This window comes from Gadus morhua, chromosome 1 (genome assembly GCF_902167405.1).
Source record: "Gadus morhua chromosome 1, gadMor3.0, whole genome shotgun sequence".
NCBI classification, from domain to species: domain Eukaryota; kingdom Metazoa; phylum Chordata; class Actinopteri; order Gadiformes; family Gadidae; genus Gadus; species Gadus morhua.
In genome coordinates, this window is record NC_044048.1 from 18926122 (window position 1) to 18946709 (window position 20588).

Genomic DNA, 20588 nt, shown 5'->3' on the forward strand with positions numbered 1-20588 from the left:
TGATGTATATAATACCTATCATTCTTAAACACAGTTCCCCAGGGTTGAGTTTTGAGTTGGCGTTCCAAACATGGTGGCAACGTGTTCATTGTTCACACGCTGGCACGCAGTGGTCTCCTCGGGCCCTTGGAGACCCCCTGGCTTCAGCGAGTATCTGAGCAGGAACACGCTATTGATCTGAACCACATGATGTTCAATGCTCGCTGAGTAGAATCGACCCCCTGTCCCGAATGACATGAAACACGAGCGGGCAAACGCTGGCACGTCGTAGCAGGCGGATCGTACATTCTCTCTCTGTAGGTTTTGCAGGAGGATCCGGAACAGGGGGAGGGGGGGGGGGGAGGGGCGTTCAGCGGCTCCCTGCTCTCATCCATAACACTTGACGTCGGCTCCACTCGAAATCGATACGGTGCCTTATTTTTCTTAAATATACACCGAACACGCCGGGGCGTTTCTAAATGATTAAGCATTGGTGTGTTGTGCGGAATATCTGCTCTGATGAGATTTCCCCTACTGTATTAATGCTGTGTGACCGTTGGCGGGGTAGGATTAATCATGAAAGACATTAAAGTCCTCGAGCTCTTCAGCTATGAAAACCCCATGTGTTGGCACATACGTTCTTCATCATACTGACAAATCTTAATTGCGCGTTAATCCATTCGAGAGAAATAAGCAAGACATGCCACAGAGATGCTCCACAGCACACCGGGAGTAGGGAGGTATCAGGATAGGGTCAACTGTGCTTATCTTAATTGCATTTTTGCAAAACTTGAAAGGAAAGTACAGACGCAAGGCCAGCCCAACCACCCACCATGCTCCTGCAGCATTATGTTTATCATCTGTAATACTGCTACAGCAAAAGCCGTGTTAGGCTTAAATAGCATTAAATATCGAAGGATAGCAAGGATGTTGGCTATAGTCAGCGGTTTTGAGGTGTGTACCTTTACTGCTGTGTGGAGGCTAAGATAGCAAAACAGCTCTCACCGACCCTTGCTCTCTGCCTCCTTCTTTCTATCTCTCTCTCTGGCTCGCTCTCTGTCTCTAGTTCTCTCTGTGTATGCTGCTGCCAAAACACAAGATATTTTAATTGTGTTTGACCCATTTCAGGTACAGCAGAGAGAGATACAGAAGATCCTTTCAGCTGGAACTGTGTGCACACTGATGATTCATCCTGCTTTCCTCACATTTGGACGAGGACATTTCCATTGTTAACATTCTTCCTTCAATTTAAGTCATACTTTTGACTATGACACTGACTTAGCACTGACCTTGACATAATTTTGTTCAATATTTTTTTATTATTTGTTTAAGTTTCTCATTCCTGTTTATTATGTTTGTTTTCAATAATAAAAATGAACAATGTTGTCGTATTATTTTTTAATTTGTCTTTTTTCTCCAGAGTGATAATGTCCCTTTTCCTAATGTGTCTTTAATAATAATTACACAATATTTTTTAAATGAGTTCCAAGCCTATGGGCGTTCCCTGGTTCCAGCCCCTGAATCCTTAAAAATGTTCTGAGAATCTCTGGTGTCTGTTGATGAGCGGGACTCGTCTAGGCAGATATTCTCCCCGAGCAAGTCATTGTCTTGCAGGCGAAGCAACGGAAAATCACACGATGACTCCCATAGCGTCGAGACTGTCACCCTTCATCGCGGCATTCCTTTAAGTCTACGGATTCCGCTCCTGAGGCGGCTCTGAATAATCCTCAACAGAGAGCAATGTCATTGATGGAATCCTGGTCATTGCTGTGATTGGTTAAGCTGTAAGCGACCCCGCCCCGCTCTCTGAAGACGGCTCAGACGAATATCATCAGCCTGTACTTGTGTACGTTCTCAGGGGATGCTCTCATCTCATTCTCTCAACATCCAGCGGCGATCAATGAAAATGCTGATGGGGCCGGAGGGAGAGGGGCCGGTCAGCCTGTCAGACTGACCGGAGGTATCGCTGTTGTCACACAGAAGAGGCAGTGAGGGGGGAGGTGGTTCTAGGCGTGGCTTGCTGTCCTCTGGCGTTTATTAGCCTGCTGCCGCGGCCTCAGCCACCGCGGCTCCACGGCCTCCAGCCCTCGAGGAAATGACTCTGATTCATTAGCTGAGTACTGGAGATTGGGCGTCGTGATGGAGAGAGAGAGACATTGAGGCAAAGAGGGGAGGAGAGAGAGAGAGAGAGAGAGAGAGAGAGGGAGCGTGAGAGAGAGAGAGCGAGAAAGAGAGAGAGAGAGAGAGAGAGAGAGAGAGAGAGAGAGAGAGAGAGAGAGAGAGAGAGAGAGAGAGGGAGAGAGAGGGCGAGAGAGAGAGAGAGAGAGAGAGAGAGATGAGAGAGAGAGAGAGAGAGAGAGAGAGAGAGAGAGAGAGGAGAGAGAGAGAGAGAGAGAGAGAGAGAGAGAGAGCGGCACAGAGGGAGAGTGGGAGAGAGAGGGGGAGAGAGAGGGGGGGGGAGAGGGAGAGAGAGGGGGAATAGAGGGAGAGAGAGAGAAAGAGAGAGAAGCAGAAAGGGAGGGATAGAGAGTGAGAGATAGAGAGAAAGGCAGAGAGAGAGAGGGAAAGCGGGAGAGGGAGATAGAGATTGAGAGAAAGGCAGAGAGAGAGAGAAAGGGGGAAAAGAAAGAGAGAGAGGTAAGGGGGTGGGGGAGAGGGAGCCCAATCTTACAGTAAATCATTCGTGTTCACAGTAGGCGCCACCGCTAACCCCCCCACACAAACACACACGCACACACAGCCCCGGGTGCCACCGCAGTGATCTCCCTCCCTCCTCCCCCCTCCTCCCTTACTCCCCTCCCTCTCCCTCTCCCCTCCCCTCCCCTCCCTCTCCCCTCCCTCTCCCCTACCCTCCCCTCCCCTCCATGCAGACGTAGGCCCCCGTCATCTTCTTAACAACAGCTTGGAGACGGGGAGGGGAAGCCCAGCACTCAGGGTTTCATGCTGACATCTAGTGGAGTCCAAACTGTGTCATTATACAATCAAGCCCTACGCCCTATGAATTTGTGCTATGCACACACACGCATGCACGCAGGCACGCACGCACACACAACCACGTCACAAACACATACACACAGGCAAATCAGTCATTTCCAATTGCTCTGTTCTAAGCGCACAAATTGAACACGGATTTCACTTCAACCAGCAATGTGAACCGCATTAATGGTCAGTCGACCATTAATGAATAATAATACTTCCCGATGACTTAAAGAGTGCTTACGACACCCAAGTGCTTAAGTGTAGAATACCAAGAGACAAAATTAAAGGAAATGTGCATCCTATCAACCGCTAAATAGGCTGATGATAGGATCCATGACAACTACAGCAGCCATGTGCCCTGCCTGGTGCCTGGTTTCCCTAGTCCCTGGTCTAGTGCCTGGTGCCTGGTGCCTGGAGCCTGGAGCCTTGTGCCTGGTGCCTAGTCCCTGTTTCCTAGTGCCTGGATCCTAGTGCCTGGTGCCTGGTGCCTAGTCCCTGGTCTAGTGCCTGGTGCCTGGTCTAGTGCCTGGTGCCTGGTGCCTGGTCTAGTGCCTGGTGCCTGGTCTAGTGCCTGGTGCCTGGTCTAGTGCCTGGTGCCTGGTGCCTGGTGCCTGGTCTAGTGCCTGGTGCCTGGTCTAGTGCCTGGTCCCTGGTCTAGTGCCTGGTGCCTGGTCTAGTGCCTGGTCCCTGGTCTAGTGCCTGGTCTAGTGCCTGGTGGCTGGTCTAGTGCCTGGGGCCTGGTCCCTGGTGCCTGGTGCCTGGTCTAGTGCCTGGTGCCTGGTCTAGTGCCTAGTCCCTTGTCTAGTGCCTGGTCTAGTGCCTGGTGCCTGGTCTAGTGCCTGGTGCCTGGTCTAGTGCCTGGTGCCTGGTCTAGTGCCTGGTCTAGTGCCTGGTGCCTGGTCTAGTGCCTGGTGCCTGGTCTAGTGCCTGGTGCCTGGTCTAGTGCCTGGTGCCTGGTCTAGTGCCTGGTCTAGTGCCTGGTGCCTGGTCTAGTGCCTGGTGCCTGGTCCCTGGTGCCTGGTACCTGGTCTAGTGCCTGGTGCCTGGTGCGTAGTGCCTTGTGCCTGATACAGTGTCCATCCAGTGCAGAAGCAGAGGGAGCTGTCCGGGGGGATGGATGGTGCTTCCAGGGAGGGGGGAATACAGCGGAGGCCAGAGGGAAGGCAGCTAGAGTAATGTGCAGTGAGCTGTCTCCCCTTAAGGAGGCCTCAGACAATCATAGCAATAACGGCGGCAGCCCGTGACGGAGGAGGAGAAATCCATGCACGCACACACCCATCACCCATCTCCCCCCCACCCACCCACCGTCCTCCATCAACCCTCCCCCTTGCTCCCCCCCCCCCCCCCCCCCCCCCCCCGTCCTCCTCCTCCTCTGCAGCCTGCACCCAGATGGCAACATCATGTGCAGTGAAGCCCAGAGGAGCCAAAGTCACGTTCCTTCCTGGCGGATTATGTAGATTTGGTTTGATTAAGTTCAGATACTTACTGCCAAATCGTGAATCTTGATAGGTGGCTGTAAATGGACACCGATAAAAGACTGCTGGACTTGGAGATCAGGAAGAGGAGAGCCTGAGGAGGAAACGGGAGAAGAGACGGTCAATTCAATAGAGAATATTTAGGCTGGATCTGTGAATCACGCATGCATCAGTGCGTGTGAGAGGGAGAGAGAGAGAGAGAGAGAGAGAGAGAGAGAGAGAGAGAGAGAGAGAGAGAGAGAGAGAGAGAGAGAGAGGGAGAGGATATTTAAGATCCAACAACCATCTGAGCACTGATCGCACACTGATTGGAACAGTGTCAGCCCGTGGCCATTTTCCTGATTCATTTTCCTCGACCACTCGAACCCAGGGACACTATAAAAGCCTTGAGTGGTCCTATAAACGCAGTACCCAGAGCCTGTCATCACAAGGGTCCGGCAACACTTAAATCAATGAAAATAACATCTTTAAATAAAGGGTACCTTTTTGCAATTCCAGGGCAATATCTGCTGCTAGGCAGATGGGATTTGAGTCATCTCAAACCAAGCAGAGAAGCCTGAGCCACAGGGGTGTCAAGCAATTTTCTTTCTTCTGCATTAACAAGCTGCCTGCTGCTGTACAGTTGGGGCTAATGGGCTAGCTTGCATGGATGACGGCTCCAACACATTGCATCGCACCCATTCACTTACTTTTTGTCCTGGCAACATTGCACCTCACTAATGCTAATTTGATTAAGGACATACCACCAGCTCCCAAACTGTTTTACAGAAGTTCAAGATGAGCAAACAGGCAAGCTGTTCATCCACTGCCCCGGATTGTGAATTATGAGCTCGTTATTTTCTGGCGTGTTGTTGTGTATTGCGGTTTTGAACCGTGTTTATACGGTGGAGAGACTTCTGGGAGACTGCTTCATTGTCCGTTGTTGAGTAGGATTAGCATAGTTGAAAATACTGTGTCCAACTTTAAAATGCCACAGGCTTGGGTTTAGTTCTCCTTCTCTGTCCACCATACCAACTATGAGAATGTCATTCTGAGATATTCTTTTTTGTATGTTACTATTTATTAAGTTAGGAGACACTTTTATCCAAAGAGACTTATAGTCTATACAGGTCATTTAAGAGCAGGTCTTTCATTAAACATCCAATACACATCCACTTGTATTTTGAGTGAAATATGTTAGCTGTAAGTTCACATAATCGAATGGTACAATATGAGCAAATTAGCTCAAGCTCAAGAATGTGAAGCTCTTTCACTTTCTAAACCTGTGGTGCAAAAGTCATGAATAATCATAATGTACTAATGTGGCTGTTGTACACACTGACTGAACTTTTACAATCAGCCAAATTCTGGCACTGTTCTTTGGCAGGCCTCTAAGGATATTCTATTCGTGTCCCAATTTCCACCCTCCATTTTGGCAAAACGCGCAATTTCATGACTGACTGGGCTTAATTGCTTCATTGTAAGGGTATCGTTGAAGTCATCCCCAGGGACAGATAACAAACTTTCATTTGGTTACGTCAACGTAGAAAAAGCCCTTTGCTAGTTTAGATTTTGTTTGCCAGTTGAAGGACTGCTGGTTCAGTCTCATGGCTCCTCCAAACAACTGCGTCCACTCCACGCACGTTACACCTAACCCTTAGGTTAGGTGTAACCTAAGCTAACCTAAGGGTTACACCTAACCCTTAGGTTAGGTGTAACGTGGATTGTTTTTTGGTCATTTTGCCAATATACACAGTTTTAGCTTGAAGTGGTTAGATCTTCTGGAGGGGGACGGCTCAGAGCCTGGGACGGAAACAGGAAACAGTAGGGGGCGGGGTTACGCCCGGTTTCCTGTTTTGTGTCTATATTGAAATTATATTGAAGAGTGGATAAAGCTTTGAAAGCCACCTACACAGTGATGATTTTAAACCTTTACAAACACATGGGGGACTTTTGAGGGTCAAGGTTGTGACTTTACCCAGCGATGTACTATGTGTATGGTACATCATATTGCAGTGAAAATGTGTAACGTGTTCTAGACCAAATCTTGAACAGTGCAGGTTTTGAACATGTTCTTGAACAGCCTGCACTCTGTAGGCTGTTTTACTGTGTGTAGTGTAGTTTATGGTTGTAATTATGTGAACCTGGTTAAATATTGCCGTCTCGTGAAGTCGTGCCAACTAGAAGGCTCCGTGTGCTTAACTCTCCTCCCTTCTTTCATAAGATTACCGCGCTGCAACTGAGACAGCACTCCCAACCGCTGAGCCCCGAGGATCTCCTGCTGTCTGTGTCCCTCTCTGTAGCTCTCTCTCTGTCTCTCTCTCTCTCTCTCTCTCTGTCTGTGTCTCTCTCCCTCTCAGCTGCCCGGCAGACAGGCGCAGGGGGAGAGTCATGCAGAGAAAGGAGAGCTTAAGGGAGACTTTTGGGGTCCCCTCTCTTCTGCCCCCCGGCGGTCTGTGGAGCGTAGCGTATGAACATTGGAAGATGAGCAAGAGTTGCGCGCCCTCTGAGTACACACACACAAAGAGAGCGAGAGAGAGAAAGAGAGAGAGAGAGAGAGAGAGAGAGAGAGAGAGAGAGAGAGAGAGAGAGAGAGAGAGAGAGAGAGAGAGAGAGAGAGAGTGAAAGAGAGAGGGAGAGAGTGTCCCTGAATTTAATCCCTCCATTGTGGGAAGATGGAAGGAAGGTTGGGATATAAAATAGGGGGCTATGCCAACTGAAATCCTGGTCACGATGCTGCATTGCAGAGGTTTAACATAGAGATAGAGAAGCCAAATGAGCACATTAAAGAAACATGGCCTTCACCAAACACCGCCAGCATAACAGCTACACCCCCCCCCACACAAACACACACACACAGGTGAAGGCAAGCACGACGTGCAAACATATAGACATGATACCTGCCATTTTTTTTGTTTTCATCATTCATCATTTGACGTGATTGACATTTCTGATCTCTGAGATGAATCAGACGGATGTCAACAAGGTACACAAGGGCTGTTCCTGCCTCTACGTGCAGAAGAACAGACGGAATTAGAAAGGCCCTTTGGGGTGAGCGGGGGCTTTGTTCAGCCCTGAAGAGTCACTGGGATAATAACTGACAAAAAATAATAAACTACGGTCTGAATAAGTCATGTGCAATTCATCATCTCTGGCAGCTGAGCCCCAAAAACTTTTTCCAGTTTTTCCATGATTACTTGTTAGGAAACTTGCATAGTTTGACAGCCCTCCACAAGCTTTAAAATGTTTTATAGGTACCTTTCTCTGGGCTATGCTATTGATCAATAGGTGTTCCTGGGGTGCGAGGGAAAGGGGGGAATGGGGGGCTCGGGGGGGGGAATTGTGTGAGGTGCTGTTAGCGTCAGCAGAAGCAGCCCCTTAGCGTGGCTCACACTGCTGAGGCGGCCGTGTTGGAAGCACATCTCCGTCCATCAACACTGTCGTCTGTGGGTGCCACCCCCTGATTTCAAATGGTCCTGACACCCTGCCATGTTCCATATCGCATTTAAACTTGATGGTGCATTTTTGTCCCAGTCTGTCATCTTGTCACAAATAATGAAAAAGATTTTTCCACCTAGACCCTATTTTCTGATATTTTTTGGTTTGAGCGACTAATGGCAAAAATCCATTTTTGATTAATCGTCCAGTATTCGGTTTTGGTCCCTTATACGTGACAATTGGCTGTAATCTAACAGGATGGAACGCATTTCAACTGAGATATTCAATCTCTTCCTTATCTTGTGCTTGATCCTGGTCTGTTTATCATTGTGTCCAACTACATCTCGCTCAGGCAGAAGTCTTGCTCTGAAATCTTGTTGCAGGAATGGTCCCTATTGTCATTGCAATCCTTCACCCAAATCTTTGAGATAACCCTAATACATGCTTTCTGTTGTCCAACACAACAGCCTCTCCTCTCTCCAGCTCCCACCCACGTTTCCACCCTTCTCTTCCGGCTCCAACTCAACTCTTGTGAGGCTTTTCCTAAGGGAGATTTGCTTGGACACAATAACAAACAGACTAGCATCTAGCGGGATACTTACCATAATGATATAATCCAAGCTTCTAAGTGGCAAAGAAATAGCACTTTTAGAGGACGTACATGGTCGAGCACTATTGCCCTAAAGTAGTACTTTTAGTTACAAAATGTGTATCCGCATTAGTCCCTCAGACTCAAATTGATCAGAAAATAGGTTCCAGGTTGAAAGATCCCGAAAAGACATGGGGAAAATAATTTTTAGGAGTCCGATTTTTGTATTATGTACTTTTGACCGACTGGATAATGAGTTTGTGATGGTGTATAATGAAAAGACGTTCTGCCCAGAACCAGATCCGTTATGGCCAGAGGCCTCAGCTGTGCCCGCACTAATAAAGTGCGTCTGGGTCTAGCTTACCTAAAAGCCTGGTGAAATTACCCTGTCATTACCTTGTCATTACGGGGATACGGAGGGAAAATTTAAGAGATTGAAAAAGGCTTTCATAACAAGAGACTGTGAAATAAAACACCCTTTAGCGCAGACTTCAATAATAAAAAAAGTACAGATTAGGAATGGTTGTTTTCTGGCCCTCAGCCCTGCCCCAGGTGAATTAGAGAGAGCTGCGGCAAATCAATTTTAATGTCCTTCCCTGCAGCAGATAAAAGGTAATTGTACCGTCAACTGCATCACTGGTTTCTTTTGGCATATATGACATTATTTCAACCCTTTTTTGTAAAAGAACTAAAGCAGAAATGATGATCCTATTTACTTGTTTTCAACCAGGTGTGTGTACGTGGCAGTGGGGCCAGTTGGGCTCTCAGGCAGCCAGGCCACGGCAGGTTGGGGGTGAGCGGGGGGACTGGTGGGGGTACTGGGGTGTTCATGTGCTGCAGACAGAAGTCCACCCGTCACCCGCTCCCTTGGGAAATGATCAAAACATCGGACAGAGGAAAGAACTCTGGAAAGAAGAGTTCTGCGGTGCTTTATCTTGATGCTGGAGACCACCGCCTCAGCACACAAAGAGTTTTACACAATTCAGATTGATCAGGATCTGAGATGTCATATTGTTATTTTCGTGGCTGTGTGCCGATGAATGACACAGACTGAAATCTATGGCACGTAATTGCTTGAATACAGCAGGGGAATGGGGGGCTGGAGGCTGGAGGGGGTTCGAACAAAGACAAGTGGTGCAAAAAAGGCGAGAGGAACAGGAAGGAGAAAATAATTTTCTTGGAATGCCTGGAGTCCTGGATGTCTCTGAAGTGAATACTTTGTGAAGGCACCGCAGAGCAGAGAAACAACAGGGTCCCCGGAAGACCTATAAACCCTTATAAATGTCAAGTACGTTTTAGCAAGGCTGTGCTCTGAGCGACGCTATTTGGTTTCGTATCGAGTCCCAGACAAACAGAAACCTGATTACCTACCAAGGTAACCAATGCATACTGTAACGCCAGAGGAGCCCGGAAATGATCTTCATCTCGGTTTTGAAGCTAAAATAAACGTATTTGAGATTATATCTCAGCAGTTCAGCGAATAAACAAGAGCGTGGCGACATTGCACTCAATATGACAATGCCCCGTTGTGCTGGCACTCTTTCTTGTAATATATTTGCAGGGAAAGAAATGTATGAACTCAAAAAGAAAAAAGAAATAATTTCACCAGCAGTTGAATTTGAGAAACTGGACTGGCGGTTGTCGGGCCTCTTGCGGTCAGGGGGAAGTGGAGGACAAATGACAGACAAGCCGCAAGTGGGAAAGTGAGCGACAGCCCTTGGGGATTGTTCACCTTCATTGCAACACTGAACTTCATTACTAAGCAGGACCGGCTCTGAAAGAGCCGTACCGCCATTGATCAAGCCTACCTTAATGTGACAGCAGCAGCCCCACTGCGTGGGCGACCAAGAGCCTAAAGCACAACTCGTTCATTCTGGGATGTGATGTTGAAGTTCTAAGCAAAGCGCACACAATGTGCATCGTGCGGCTCTGAACCATGGGGCTCTTTTGTGTTACATTCTAGGATAGTCAGGTGAAATAGAAGAATAGAAGACAGCGCTGAATTTAAATTATACTTGCACTAGATTTTGAGGACAATTACCAACAATGCTACTTGATTATTTATGTGTTTACTGAGGGCTGTGGAATAATGCAAATTCACATAACAAACGAGCTACTGGTCCCCTATAGTTTAGCCATTAAATGTTGGAAATGTTGGAGATATGGTTGTGCACATATCATTGTTGCTAAACAATACGTAGATTTGGATGAAAGTGTATTGTTACCTAGTACTAAACAATGTCTGAATCAGCCCAGCACAAGAATTTTGATATAATAAAACAGCAAAACAGGCTTCTGGTGTCACTCAAAGTTGGTTATACGGTGATACATGACTGCATCGGTTTCCTCTTTGGTTTCTTGGGGGGACAAGTCTCCAATCTCCTCAGGAGTTGATGTTACAAGCAGAGGAGACGCTTTGACCGGAGAACGTTGTCATAATTAACAGAGAGATCAATCGTACTGTAGATGGGGCGGGGGGGGACCCATTTTCAATTAAGCCTTCATTAAAAACCAAATTAGGTACTGACCTTCCAAACATACTAGCACAGGGAAGAGTAAAGAAAGGCAAAGACGTGTACTTTAACACACTGATTTCTAATTAAAAGGAGGACTCTCAATGTTATCTTCCGAAAGGTCTCCTTCACTGCTACCTTGTCCTCCACAATCAGCCCCGATTAGAATAAGACGTCTTCTTCCCGAAGCATATACTCTCCAGTCAGATACGGAGCAGCAATGTTCTCAAAGGCAATCACTAAACGTGGACCATTGGTTCCAAGGTATATTCTGTACGAATGGGTTGAATTCGATGTCTTCGTTTCTAGGTACGTCCCACAGTGTGTAGAAAAGGTTTAAGATGGAGCAGATTGTTGGTGGGTGACAGTCCACAAGCTCATGAAAAAGTCAATAGCTATTACCTGTGCCAGAAAATGAACTTTGCCATAAAAAAGGGAAAAGGTAAGAAAGATTTAACTTTCGTTAATGGACACTGACACCAAAGACACCGCAGCGTCCGATATATAAAGGATAACGGATAAAGAGTATTACCCCCGGCCTCATGAAGCCTGGTAATCTGAGTGCTAAATCAACAATCTATGGCCTGAGAGATGAGACAAGACCAATCGATGGCCGCTAGGAACACCTCTGTAATTGTGTACTTATCAGTTTCTAGCAGCTAACTCCTATGAACTTTAATGTGCCTTGTCTAAATGACCAGAGAGGGGGGATATCAGCAGAGGTCATGTTCAAACTCTAAGATCCCCTCGCCCCCGTGTGCAGCCCTATTCTTCCCACAGCTAATCGGCTTACTGTGATATTCCAGGTCATTGTTTCCGGCCGAAGGAGCCGTCCATTCTAGTTGAAAACGTGCGCGGTTCGGCGATTAGCCCAATAGAGGGCTTTATTGCGTTATTATTTAGAGATCGAGTGATTCAGCATGAAGACGAATGGGGGATCTGACTTCAGGAGACGTGCAGAAGTCATGAGCTGCCATAGAGGAGGGGTCACCGCAGAGATACTGCATTATGCTGATTGATTATAGGACTGACATACATTATAGGTGAACCCAGTCTTACATGATGTACGGTCTTACCTTTTAAACCCAAAACAGATAGAATTAAATTAAGTCCCACTTCACAACAATGTTGGCTACAGCCAACACAGCACACGACAGGCATGGTCAGCGTGGACGTTAACGTGGCCGCTAGAAAGAAGAACGATGTTTTCCAATCCATGCTACCTATCAAATCGTGCTATAGTGGTTCTGCGCACGCATGCCGACAATATTGATCCGCGGTGTAGTAGTAGTGTAAAATACACATACTGTACCCCTGGAATCTCCAATAAAGACGTTATAATACAGTATCAACATATGCTCCCCATCTGCTTACAGTGTACATGAGTTGTGGTGTAAAAATAACGTGATCCTGTAGTGGGAGCATCGTTTGATAGAGGCAATCAGTCTACAGATCAAATTATGCTACCAAATATGGGCGATCCTGTGCATACTGCTGACAGTGTGGAATACGATCGGTCGGCAGGACTGAAGAGGGGTGCAACCAAAAGCCCTGGGCCCCCCAGCGAGGAGGCAGTACATCAGTGTAAAGCTCGCCATCTGCTGCGTGTCAAAGCCAACGTTGGCCATGCGGACGGGGGAGAGAGAGGGATGACAGCCGCCGATGCTGCTGCCGAGGTGGAGTTCATCCATGCGGTCCAAATTGGATTTCAAATACCATAAACAATGCAGGATGCAATACGAAAAGTCTATAAAGACAAGGAGGATTTGCCAAGTGAGGTGAAACATTAGAAATACAAAGATTTTGTGTTTTGAAGTAGAACAAAATAACATTAACATTCTGTACCATCAGAATCACTTGGGTAAGAAAATATGATTTAATATTGAACCAGCACAAGGGTAAAATGTGCTTTTCTGTATGTGATTTATGATCCCACCTGTTCAGTGGCGAGGTCGTGACTGCTGGTCCAGATATAGGTAGACCTGCTGTATCAGGAGGACCAAAGAGCAGAGGCTCTGACTCCTCTGATGAAGACCAGGTTCCTATTGAACAGATATGTGAAACATAATGGCCTTAAGGAGCAGGTCCAGGGCTCAGGCGTATTGCTCAAGTTCACCTATCAGGTAGGCTGGGGGAATCGAACCCACTACCTCTTAGCTGGACGTCACACATTCTAGCCCCACCAAATTCACCTGCCATCTTCTTCTTCTTCTTCTTCTTCTTCTTCTTCTTCTTCTTCTTCTTCTTCTTCTTCTTCTTATCATAAATGGGCCATTATTTCCTCTTGGCTTCTTAAAGGAATATAACGGATGGGCTGACAACCCTCCGGGAGCAGCTCATGATGTGAGTTACAGAGGGTATGGCCTGATGCTTGCATCATGGGTAATTCTGCCCTTCGAGCTCTATGTGGTTCAAACTGTCATTCATTCACTTGAACAATTACTGTTCTAAATATTTAGATCAGTTGGCAGTGTTTCATTACCCCTCTCTTTTTGACAGATAACAAGCAGACAAAAGTGGAAAGAGCTGCCATGATTAAATGTTACTCCTGGGACCAATATGTGCGTTGCTTTCAGAAGCATAAAACAAGGGTAAGTGTGTTTTTGGTTTGCTTTTATATCATAAAGCTTTAAGCAAACCCTTGCAATCAATCCATCGACGTGTAGCAATCTACATTTTGTCTTGCAGACACCGTAGTGGCAGCAATGGAAAAATGTATTTAAGTTGTAAACGATCAGTACGACATAAATCCTGATTTTGTTATGCAGCAGACCTAGATTTGACAGCTGCGCGCTGCAGTGGGAGTCTATATATATCATTCATATCGACTGCTACTTCCACAGCACATTACTGTTAAAGAATGCATTTTGCCACCGTTTCCCTCCATTTTGTAAAGAAGAGGCAGACTCTTTTTTTCTTGGAGGGAGATTCTCTAAACCTTTCAGCTGCATGCTGGGAAACAAGATAAGGGGAAAATATCACTTCCAATGGATGTAAGTTTATTTGCGGAGCAGCACTAAGCGGTTTTGCTATTTATTTCCCCTTAAAGGGAAGCACACGTTAGGGCTGACGATGTCAATACCTACAGGGGAGCTGCACAATAATCAAGAAAGGGGAGAATAATAGGGTACTTCAGTAGCATGACGGGGCCAGGTGCAGCCAGGCCCAGCCCTGGTCCAGCTGTTAGACCGTTTCAACCGGATGTGAGCACTTTCAGAGTGTGATGATGGAGCCTTTGTTTGAGTGCCTGTTTAATACTTCTATTATGCTTAATTTCCTTTCACTGCGTCGATTGTGCAAACAACCATATGAAACAGCACAACTAGTATCACACCCGTAGGTTTAAACCCTTTGATAAAAAGGCGCATTGAAACGGGATCTTAATAGTTGAAAAACTCAGCATCCATATACTTTGTCAGCTGTCACTATCGTTGCCGTGTGGTGCAACTTGTCTCCCAACGTAGCAATGATTCACGGTTTTTCATCATATATTAGGGGCACTCCCACTGTGAATCCATTTATCTTGGCAGCCGCCAACCCGACAAAGGATCAAACGAGCAACAGAGCAGACAATGAACACATGGCACCCCGGGAAAGCAACATAGCAGAATGGGATGAAATGGTCGCTCGCTGTTTCAAAGGCCAACTAACCCCTCTGAAAAAAAACAATCATAATTGTTGGCTGTGTTTCACATCCCCAAGACAATGACACTGTCTCACTAGCTGCTGACCGTTCCTGTTGCGTGCGAGAAGATGTTTCTCCTTCTCCATTGCTGCTCACGTTCGTATTGCAGCAGTTGAAGAGGGAGAGACGTCCACCTTGTTAGTGTTTTAGTATCAGACGTACACTAGTCTACGCTGGCTCCAGTGCTCGGAGTAATATATATGTGATAAATATATGGCCTTTCAAGCCCTTTGAGACTGTACCTGTGATTAAGGGCTATGCAAATACAATTTAATTGTAAACTACCCTGCATTTTTAGCATAGCACAAACATCAGCTAAACTAGGGTCAGTTCTTCAGGTACACCTCTTACAATCAAAGAAAGCACGGGCATACGGAAATAAAGACGAAGGCATGAAAATGATTCCTCATGTATGCCCGGCACGCTCCGCGTTGCTATTTCAGTCGCCTCAATAATAAATTAAAGGAATGCATAAGAAGAGCCAGACTGGGGCACAGAGGAATTAAGTATTCATGACAATCTGGAATTGGAAAGTAGTGAAAGAGGAACGCGGAGGATATGTGGGATCAGGAATAGAATGAATGGGAAGTCTAGAAGATAACCGAACAATGAGGAGCACGGGTGACACCGGTGATCGTTTAGCCACGTGAGCCTCTCCTGCATTGTTATTACCATTAGCGGGCACATCTCCTTGTTCTACTAAAGTATAAGGAGCAGCCATTTCTAATTGGGTCTGGGGAGAAAGGCAATTATGACTGAATGTGCCACAAGGATGTTGCGTCAACGCCCTTCCTCCAGCTAATATATTCATACCAAACACGCATACACACAGGATACATCAATCAGGTCTTTCCTTTCTGTGTGTTTGTGTGTGACTGTGTGTGTTTGTGTGCGCGTGTGTGTGTGTGTGTGTGTGTGTGTGTGTGTGTGTGTGTGTGTGTGTGTGTGTGTGTGTGTGTGTGTGTGTGTGTATGTGTGTGTGTGTGTGTGTGTGTGTGTGTGTGTGTGTGTGTGTGTGTGTGTGTACGTTTGTGTGTGTGTGTGTGTGTGTGTGTGTGTGTGTGTGTGTGTGTGTGTGTGTGTGTGTGTGTGTGTGTGTGTGTGTGTGTGTTTTATGGTAATAGGGTCCAATACATTTTTCATTATTCGTTTCATGTCCAAGTCATAAAAAAGGGAAATGAATCAAAGCTGTTATGACCTTAAGATCAAACTGGACGTCAAAGTCCTTCAGAAGGGCCCTCAAAGCAGAACAGCACACCCCATGACTTCTTGCAAATTCTGCGTTTGATATCAGACAAATATATCTGCCACAAATCTGACAAGATGATCAGAAAATATTAGAAAATGTTCTAAACTAGATTTATGGAACACATTTTTCTGAAAAAGCACAATTGTTTTCCAGTTACTCTGTGCAAGAGATTCAGAATAAGCAGGATTTAGGATTCACTAATGTCACAAATTGTGCATCACACCCTCCGGCGTATGCTGATGTGAGGACACAACAGTGGCATCCTGAATTTTGTTCCCCCTTCTGTTGTCTATTTTTACTCTCCGTACTTTCAGTTATTACACAACTGCTCTCTGTTGCTCCTGTCTACTGATGTAGAAAAAACAACGATTAAAGGGACAGTGCGTTCAATTTAGGGGTATCTAATGGAACAGAGTTTGCAAAGAAAATATATAATATTCATGAGTATGTTTTAATTGGTGTATAATTGAAAATGAAAATAAGAATCTTTGTGTTTTCCTTACCTTAGAATGAGCCCTTTATGTTTACATAGGAAGCTATGACCAATAGTTTTACAGACCAAATAACTAAATACAATTTATAAATCTGTCAAGGAACCTCATGACATGGCTCCTTGATGCTGTCTTAGACTATGACATGATTTCGGAAGTGCATACTGGCACCTTACACAACACAGGCCTGTACAGACCACCGTAGCTTCTTGTACGTCATTAGAAAGGCTAGATGCAATTCAATTCTACACAGTGCACCTTTCACCTTGGAACATTTTAAAACATCTCTGACCACCAAAGTAATGCCTAGTTTCTGCGTAAACGCAAACAGACTGAATCCATAAAATGTAGAATCTGAGCGCTTCGCTGGATCAATACACCCTATGGAATAAGGCGCTCCTCTTGCAAGCTGCCACTTTGACATGCCGCATAGCAGGAAATAATATGAGGCGTCAAGCACTTGAAAGACCAAAATCATGGGAAAATCGTCCCAGCATCAATATACTGTAATTGCTATTATGTCATGGAGGGAAGGATTCCTGGATTGATTCGAAGGCATCTTCAGCACAATATTAAATGCTGTCTGTAATCTGTCTGGCTGTCTGTCTGTGGATCCATAACCCCCATTTCCCCTTTCATTATCTATCATAAGTTGGCTGTCAAGTGGTACAACAGAAGCAACAGCAAATTGCAAACACGCTTCATCAAAAATGTTGTTCATTTCAGATAGTCACGTCTCCATGTAGACATTGTATGAATGGGAAAATTGCCACTTTGATAAATAACTGAAGTTCATCAGCCTATACGCGTGTCGGTGTGCCACACTCAGACTTGTGGATGCTTGGACGCGCTGAAAGGCGAGCCCCAGCTTCCACTGTGACGATTCTCCTCCAGGTACCTTTTATTTACACCCTGATCAGACGCAGCATGGTGCTAGAAAGATGGACCAACCCTCGGCTCACACAACCCAGACTCATCCATGGATGTCCCCGGATGGCAGATCCAAAATGCAACTCAATAAGAATCCCACAAATATAGAACTAAACAGGGGTCCATGAATTCATTATATTTTGCTTTAAAAGACAACGCTCATGTTTCTGAAGCCTAGTTTAATTGATAGAATATTCCACGCATGCTATATGATGTGGGTACTGTCTACTTATATTTCTGAATTGGTACCGTAGGTACCCATTTTATTCATTCCCATAGCAACACGATCACATTAGAAGCAGCCTGTTCCTCTTAACTCAATACTTCAAGGTAACCCTATTAATTATAGGTAGCATTCAATTGCATCCTCCCGTGCCATTTTGACCACAATAAAAGTAATAAAAGTAATAAAAAAGTAAAAAAGTAATAGTGACAACGAAAACAGTGTGCATTGACCAAACTAAACCTGAACTGTTTCGTGAATACGGCAGTCATGAAAGAGGGTTACAAAAAATGTTTTCAAGGTTAGGATTTCGTCCTTTACCCAGGGTCCTACATTAACTTTCAGAATGCTCTCTTTATACATGCTTGTGATGAAAAATCTACTAGCCAAGCAATTGAATTCTAAAAAGGTTTTTTCAAGAGCCAATATGGCAATGGGGTGAAATCCTCGGCACATGCTTATGGATTTCTTTATAGAGAATCTATTCTTTTTAATGTGTCCTTCGACTGCACAATTGAATTTCAAAAGGCTGGGAATTGAAAGCAACCTTTTGTTGTTATGAATCTATTCAGCAGCCTTGAAGCACAATTACTCGTTTCAAATTCCTCACCTTGTATTTTCTGGCCTACATTTACAAATATGTTGCGTTCTTTCGGTTCTGACAAAAATGTAACCCCAATATTCACAGTAAACCAACATAATGGGAATGTTGTGGCATGTTTGCATGTTTATATGCATATATATATATGTATATATGTATTGTATGACCCAATAGGATATAATTGTTTGTTTGTTATATATGGAGTTCCTTACTTTGGCATGGCACTCATGGAGACGTAAAGTCAAAAACATAAACTTGTATTGCAATTTTGCACATCTTTTCTTCTTTCAATTAATAGCCAAATGTTATGGTCAAAACAGAAAATAATGGTTACACAGCATATTAATGGAGCTTGCAGAGGAAGTCAATCTGAATTATTGACTAACATGCCCAGGATGCCCTTCTATTTAGCTTCACTAGAACATCTATGTTCATGCTGCACCACAAACAGAAATGCCAAAAATGCCTTATGGGGCCTCTTTGTGCTGCTGCTTATCAGTATGTGCTCTCTGCCCATAGTGTTGAGGCTGTAATTTAAGTCTGTCTTTGCAGCACCCCGGAGACCAAAAAGAGATTGGAAAACGCTTCAAGCGCACTGTTGTTGCATAGTGCGTCTCCAAGCTCCACGCGGGGGCAAAGGGGCAATTCGGATACCTGTGTGTTTTGTCTTTGCCCAACTGCTCTTTAGGAGACAACCACCAACGCCCACTGCGGTCCTGTCCATGAAACAAATTAATAACAGGGCAAATATTTGAACACGGATCCAGAAAGCAGAATCGTTTTCATACAACAGATTACCCCGGAACGAATTATTTTTTCACATTTTATTTTTATGTTGGGATTTTTTTCCAACAGAAACTCCTGCATTGTTATTTTTCACATACGCAGAGATTTTAAGTGGAGTGAAGATCTATGTAGAGGCAGACAGGCACAGTTTATATTCAGCTCTCACAGAGTTGGGAGCTAACACGCTTGGACAGGCTTAGAAATACACAGAACTCTGAACCTCTTGGTGAAGACACACATATGATGCACACACTGGCACCACCATAACTCCATATAATGCATTTTTCTGTAATGCACACACACACACACACACACACACACACACACACACACACACACACACACACACACACACACACACACACACACACACACAGTGTACATCCTACCCACGTCATACTCAAGCGCATGCCTTGGCGCTACATTTCTGTGGATGTGCCAAGCTGAATGAATGGCTGTTGGGGAAGATGCTCTCTACTGCATGGAAAATGGAGGATATAAATAAACCCACGCAGGTTTATTTATACAGAGGATAGAGGATGAAAGACGATCTCACAAAGCAGATGATAAAGCATCTTTAAAAAGAATGTCCCACTTGCACAAACTAATTTCCGCATACAAGCGCTGAGTTTATCCCAGGTAAGCAGCACTGAACAACCAGTCGGTGAATCACCGCAAACAAATCCCCCAAAACTCCTCTCATCTCATTAGCCATCTCATATGGACCGCATCGGATCTGTACCAGGATCTTTCCTATGGGAGGCTGCTCTGCTACAAATTGGATGATTAACAGTCAGGGAGAGGCGGGATTGGGGCTTTTCGCTGGGCTGTGAAAGGCTCAGTGGAGAGCAATTGGCTTTGAGGGCTGAGGGAGCAGATGGGCCTGCGACACCAAGGTGGACCAACCAGCTGAGTACGCGTCCTCTGAAAATCCATCCTACTTTACACCCGCTCGGTGTGTGTCTGGGGTCCTCCTCATCCATCTTTGATTGAGGAATCTAGGACAGCGCCACATCGGGCTCTGGGCTTTGGGTATTTGCTAGGTGTGCGTCGACAATGCATCACTGATATACCTGTCGTGGGCTCTGTACAGCCGTCTGCAGCAGCACTTTCAAAGCCGTTCCCTAAAAAGAGGAGCATAAATAAATAGGCTACATCTGCTCCAGCGGTGCACATGGCAGCCGCTGGCTCCCTAAAACAGAGGTGGCCCCGCCTCCAGCTCCTCCCCCTCACCATTAATTATGCAGCTCAATGCAGCACTCTGACTCCCCACTGCAGCTCACCCACACTACAGCACTCTCTACTACCACTCCGTGGACCTCTCTCACTCTCTCCCTCTCACTCTCTCCCTCTCTCTCTCGTGGTCTTTTCGTCTCTCTCTCTCTCTCTCTCTCTCTCTCTCTCTCTCTCTCTCTCTCTCTCTCTCCCTCTCTCTCTCTCTCTCTCTCTCTCTCGCACTCACCGATGTATTATCTGTCTGTGCTTTTCTACAAATGGAAACCTTGCACAGCCCCCCCCCCACCAACGCTGGCTTGGACCAATATTTATGGCTGTTATATCATCATGTTTTTATTCTAGTGTAATGCTCTGCAAAGACTTGAAAAATACGCCCCTGTATTTATCTTCTCCCCAAAGATGCTTGGTTGATTTGCTAAGGACACAGAGAATATC

General features: G+C 45.6%; 1 protein-coding gene across 5 annotated transcripts in view; it reads right to left on the reverse strand.

Annotated features, from left to right (window-relative positions):
• The window catches only part of LOC115552023 (synaptotagmin-2), a 50828-nt gene that overhangs the window by 23044 nt on the left and 7196 nt on the right, over positions 1-20588 (reverse strand). For all 5 annotated transcript variants that reach the window (XM_030367744.1, XM_030367736.1, XM_030367727.1 and 2 more), the window contains one exon: positions 4445-4527. The gene's annotated coding sequence lies outside the window, so the exon portion shown is untranslated. The remainder of the gene's footprint in view (positions 1-4444; positions 4528-20588) is intronic.